The following is a 6,444-nucleotide window of genomic DNA, read 5'->3' as shown; positions in this document are numbered from 1 at the left end:
TCCTAACTAAAAGTCACCAAGTGACTCATTATGGAAAGAAATGGGAAAAACCAACTCTAATGAAGTGTGGGAAAAAGAAATGGAATGTCTTCATAGCTAGTATTTAATTCTGCTTTTAAGTGCTTTCATATATCAATTCACTGAATCGCATCAACTCTTTGAGGAACTATCATTATCCTTATTTCACAGAAAAATATTTGAGGCACTAGAAGATTAAGTAACTTGCTTCTGGTCACATAGCTAGTAAGTGATGAGCCAAGATTAGAACCTAGGCAGTCAGCCTCCAGAGGTTACACACTCAACCCAGTGTGCATTCATGCCTCAGTGTGAAGAAGTTCACAGTGATAGTGGGCTTTTGAATATGGTACATAGCTAGGTAAAACACAAGATAGCATCTCAGTTAATCCCACCTCTGCCCTTCAGACTTCCCTGGTGGCTCAGCCAGTAAAGCGCCCGCCTACAATGTGGGAGACCCAGGTTTGATCCCTGGGTAGGGAAGATCCCCTGGAGAAGGAAATGGCACCCACTCCAGTATTCTTGCCTGGAAAATCCCATAGACGGAGGAGCCTGGTGGGCTACAGTCAATGGGGTCCCAAAGAGTTGGACACAACTGAGTGACTTCAGTTTCACTTTCTTTCTTTCTGTCCTTCATTTGCTCAATCCAGAGAAACATACTTGAATTCTGTCTTTCTCTTATATCCCACATTTGATTTTCCAGGAAACTTCAAAATATACCCAGACTGCAACTGTTTTTCATCATCTTCACTACTACCATCCTGGTCTAAATCACCATCATCTCCCCATTGGATTATTGCACTGCTGCTGCTGCTGCTGCTGCTGCTGCTGCTGCTAAGTCGCTTCAGTTGTGTCCAATTCTGTGTGACCCCAGAGAAGGCAGCTCACCAGGCTCCCCCATCCCTGGGATTCTCCAGGCAAGAACACTGGAGTGGGGTGCTATTTCCTTCTCCAATGCATGAAAGTGAAAAGTGAAAGTGAAGTCGCTCAGTCATGTCTGACTCTTTGCGACCCCATGGACTGCAGCCTACCAGGCTCCTCCATCCATGGGATTTTCCAGGCAAGAGTACTGGAGTGGGGTGCCATTGCCTTCTCCGGATTATTGCACCAATTTTCCAAATATTTCCTAGGCCTGCCCTCTAACAGGGACTTCCCAGGTGGCTAAGTGGTAAAGAATCCGCCTGCCTATGCAGGGGTCATTGTAGGAGATGCCGGTCAGTCCCTGAGTCGGGAAGATCCCCCAGAGAAGGAAATGCAACCCACTCCAATATTCTTGCCTGGAGAATCCCATGGACAGAGGAGCCTGGTGGGCTATATTCCATGGGGTCGCGAACAGTCAGACACGACTGAGCATGCAAGGAATATTAAAACTCTGCTGCTGATTTTTAGCTCTACTAGCCCTTGTAGCCAGCAATAAGAGAGTCTTTCAGGAAAATCACAGAAGCTCTCTCACTGTGCCCTGTACTGAGAACTTAAAGCTATTAGGTTGTTATTTTTGCTCACACAGAACCCATACACGCCCTCTAACAAGTTACTCTGGACACAGTAGTCAAGAGTGTGATCCTTTAATACCAAAAGTCAGATCAAGTCACTTCTCTGTTTGTGACCATTCAGTGGCTTCCTATTTCATTCAGAGTGAAAGCCAAGATTGTGACAATGACCAGTAAGGCTCCTCCTTCCTCTTTATGATGACCTCATCCCCTCCCATGCATGCATCCAGCCAGCCACACCGGACTACCTGTGTTTCTTGTCCTCAAATATCCCACACCAGCTCTCTGCCTTAGGGCTGCAGCACTGGCCAGTCCCTCTGCCTGAAATTCTGCATGGTCATCTTCCCCATTTCCTGCAAGTCTTTATTCAAATGATAGGCCTGCCCTGAAAGCTCTATTTAAAATTACACAGTGCTAGGGTATTCCCTGGATGTCCAGTGGTTAGGACTCACCGCTTTCACTGCTGGGGCCTGGGTTCAATCACTGGCTGGGGAATTAAGATCCCACAAACTGTATGGCCAAATATATATATACATACATACATAAGTGAACCCCACTGCTTTCTCCCCTATGCCCCTCTTACCCATGGCACTTACCATGTACTACTTATTCATTGTTTGTCTTTATCAGAGTTTAAACTTGTCAACCCTAATATATCATAAATACCATACAGGTTTGGTAAATGAGAGAATGAAAGAGTAAGTGGTCACAGTGACCCTAAGGAATGAGTACAGCTAGTTTTTAAAGTCAATAAAATGTCTATAGACACACGTGAAACATATCACTATTGGGTACATCAGGGTTTTGGTATGCAGACCTAAGGGTTTGAAATTCTCGGGGCCTAAATTTTTTGGCATGAATCAGCAACCTTAAAATATAAATTTAGAAGCAATGAATATTATGGCATTAAACACGTAATTCCACATTCCAGCAATATATCTGAATACTCTGTTTTCATTCATCATGCAGGCTCCTAAAAGGAATGTGAACAGTTGTAAAAAACAACTATACGTAAGAAAAAAAATTTTTTTTCAGAACCTTTCACCCTCCCTGTGTGTTCAGCACATCCTTGTCAATTTTCCTCTCCCAGAGAATCACTCTGTTTATGCGCTATATCCCTGGGATGGTCCGCAGGACCGTACACAGGTGAGTGGTACACCTGTGACAGCAGGTGTCACAGCTCTTCCGACTGGATGCCCCTCCCATCAGCACCCCGAGCGATCCAGGATGTCTGCATCCAGATTCCCGGGACTCCCGCTATTCCTACTAATTGACATTCCTGAGAGATGGGTCTGGGCATTTGCATTTTAGCTTGATTCTTGGGTGATTCCTAAATCCCACAGATGTTTAAGAACCATTGTTCTGGTCCAGACTTTTCCTGACCTTTCGCCCAGGTACAGATTTGCCCTCCCTTAGTCTCACTTCCTTGTGCCCGATTCTCTGTCAAGGCTAATCTTCCAAGAGATGATTAGGCAATGATTATGGACACCATTTTAGTGTGTTAGTTCCCAAGCTCTCCTTTCCATAATTGCATTCAACAACACCTTGATGCAAACTAGTAACCAATGCCAAGGTCTATGCATACTCGAAAGCTCAGAGAGGAAGAGAGTTTATGACATCTCTCCAATTCAATGCAATTCTTCCTAACGTTCTGTCCTGGTGTGAGTTTGAGTTTCCAGAATGTCTTTCCACTTAAGTCATATATTTGGGAATAAAAACTATTTTCTTGTACACCGTGTTTATGTTTTATTTATCCAGCTACCAGGTAGATCTAGACAAAGCCAGAAGGATCCTATTTAGAATGACATAAATTAAATTTAGCCTTGATCCTTAAAATTTGCTGGTTATATGAAATGCTGATTTGGTAGGTACTATTGATACTTTAAGAGTAAAATTATTCTGAGAATCCAAAAGTCTTGTTTGTGTAGAAGTCCACTAAATAGCAGGTACTTTTAAAGCCATACACCAATAGATTCATGCCACCAGACTTCCCTGGTGGCTCAGACAGTAAAGAATCTGCCTGCAATGAGGAAGACCTGGGTCCTCTGTCAATGGGATTTTCCAGGCAAGACTACTGGAGTGGGTTGCTGTTTCCTTCTCCAGGGGATCTTCGAAACCCAGGAATCAAGACTATGTCTCCTGTATTGCAGGTCTGGCTTCTTTCCCACTGAGCCACCAGGGAAACCCAGATAGTGTAGTAGAGATAGAAAACAAGAAAACAAAACAGGGTCATGTGGCCAGAATGACTGAGCTAGAAGTGATGGACTCGCTGAGTGGGTGATATTTGAACCAAAACCTGAATGATGATGGGAATGATGATGTAAAAATCTGAGGGCACTCTGCCTCTGCCAACCCTCTATCCAGAAGTGATTCATTTTCCTTTCACATGGCCTCCACAGACTTCAAGTAGGCTGGGAAGTAAAGTCTCCTATTACTCCAAAAAGGAAGGGAAGACAGATCATGGGGACCCAGCAGTATTTACTCAGCGGCTCAAAGAAAAGGAAGTGGCTAAACAATAACTTGCCTGCTTGTAAATACAATCCATGTTTAGTACTGCTGCTGCTGCTGCTGCTGCTAAGTTGCTTCAGTCGTGTCCGACTCTGTGCAACCCCATAGACAGCAGCCCACTAGGCTCCTCTGACCATGGGATTCTCCAGGCAAGAACACTGGAGTGGGTTGCCATTTCCTTCTCCAATGCATGAAAAGTACCGAGGGTGGCTTAAAATATCAGAAGGACAATTGTTCCAGGCAAAGGGAGAAGCAAGTGGTTGGCACATTAAAGGAACAGGGAAGAGGCCAGTGTGTAGCTGGGAGGCAGTCGATGAGAGGCAACGCGGTGGACGTGAGGATGCAGCCGGGCAGGGCCCCACAACCAGGGCCGCAGGGGCTCTGGCCGTGTGCTCTAAGTGCAGCGGGATGGCTTCGGTTTTCAGAAGAGTCAGGTAATCTGACTTAAATTTGTAAAGTATCTCTTTGGCTGTTGGGTGCAGAATAGATTAAGATCAGGAAGGATGTGGAGTATAAAGGTGGGCCGAGAGTCTGTAGTAGTCCGCGTGAAAGAGGATGGTTAACTAGTCCTGGAGGAAAGGAACAAGGAAGATGAAAGGTGGATCTTTCATGTAGAATAGACAGGACTTTGTGGGAGATTGGATGTGAGGAGGCGGAACATAGAGCGCCCCTCCTGGTAAACAGCACTGGGTATTTGTTTTCCTTTCCTTCCTCATCTTCATCCATAAACGTGAGGATGCTAGGATATATGCTATACTGTGCTCTTCACTGCAGAAGTTTTATGAACTGTATAAAATAACGTATATGAGACCAATTTTTAAAAGAACTTATTATTACTGAAAGATGAGATTGATTTTTTACTTGAAAATAGACTTACTAGTCCTGGTCAAGCCAATAGTCATCTTTTAAAAAATAGTCATCTATTAAAAAAAAAAAATTGAGGCTACTCTTGAGTTTGCATTTTAAAACAGATCTTACAATTCAGGGTGCACAACTACAGAATGTGAACTTGTATTAAAAGTTTTCTAGAAGTTAGTTTAGACTGCCTGATGTGGTTCCAGTATAAGCACAGCATTTGAATTTTACACACCTCTGTGCACGCTCAGTCACTTAGTTGTGTCCGACTTGTTGCAAATGCATAGACTGTAGTCCTCTAGGCTCCTCTATCTATGGGATTCTTCAGGCAAGAATAAGGGAGAGGGTTGCCATTTCCTTCTCCAAGGGATCTTCCCAACTCAGGATCGAACGTGCGTCTTCTGCGTCTCTTGCGTCTCCTGCATTTGTAGGCAGATTCTTTATCACTGAGCCACCTGGGAAGCCCATAAGTCTCTTCATTTGTTGTCAATGCCAACCACATGCTACAAATGCAGATTCCTAATCACTATAATCTTTGGTGACTTTGTAGTTACACTTAAAGAGCAACGTTCCTAATCTTTTAATTGAAATTCTAACTCCAGTCTCCTAACATTTTCCATTCTCTATTCTTACACAACATTTTTTAAAGCACTCACGTCTTTTCAAGAATGGAGATGTAAATGAAATTTAAGCATTAGCTCTTCAGATATATTAAGGTTTACATTTGTGTTACATTCCAGACAAGGTTGAGGTGCCAGAGTGGGCTGTTTGCTGGTGTGAGCCACCAATATGTGAGACTAGAGGGAAGTAGAGATATGGAACTGTCTGTTGATTTTGTTCTGTAATGTGACCAGATGTGCTTAAAACGCAGCAGATGCTGAGTCACATCTTCCATGAGGCTGAACACCAGGGTGAAGCAGCTGTGTGGTGTGGTTAGAAGACAAGGCTCAAGATAAGTGGCTTCTTGCAAAATGTTTATCTCTTTTTCCATATTTTAAAAGAATCTGCCGGCAATACAGGAGACCCGGGTTCGATCCCTGAGTCAGGAAGATCTCCTGGAGAAGGAAACAACAATCCACTCCAGTATTCTTGCCTGAAGAATTCCATGGACAGAGGAGCCTGGCGGGCTACAATCTACAGGGTTGTAGCCCAAAGAAGTTGGACACAACTAACGCTTTCACTAAAACGGAATTCTCAGTGCCAGCTCTATCTGGTACACGTGCATTTTTCTAAAGCACATTATATACAACTTTTGTAGATGTGGAAACCCTTCCAGAAAGCTTGAGCAGCCCCAGTCTGATCCAGAGACTTGCAAACCTGTTTTAACCTTTGCTTGTGAAAGCTGAGACAGCCTGTCTGGTTCTGCGAGTGAGCAGGAGTCATTCAGCTGGAGTGACAGGTGACTCCCACCTGCGGTTGCCCAGCCAGTGCAGAGGAAACTATATTACTTTCAATAAGGGCGCCCGGGGGAGAAACTTTTTTTAATTTAATATAGTGAGGATCTAAGGGGATTTACCAAGATGAAAGATCCAGTGGAGAGAAGAGAAATGGAATGCCAACATCAGTGAGGACAGGA

The sequence above is a fragment of the Ovis aries genome, chromosome 5, assembly GCF_016772045.2.
Source record: "Ovis aries strain OAR_USU_Benz2616 breed Rambouillet chromosome 5, ARS-UI_Ramb_v3.0, whole genome shotgun sequence".
Taxonomy (NCBI): domain Eukaryota; kingdom Metazoa; phylum Chordata; class Mammalia; order Artiodactyla; family Bovidae; genus Ovis; species Ovis aries.
This window is presented reverse-complemented; position numbering follows the sequence as displayed.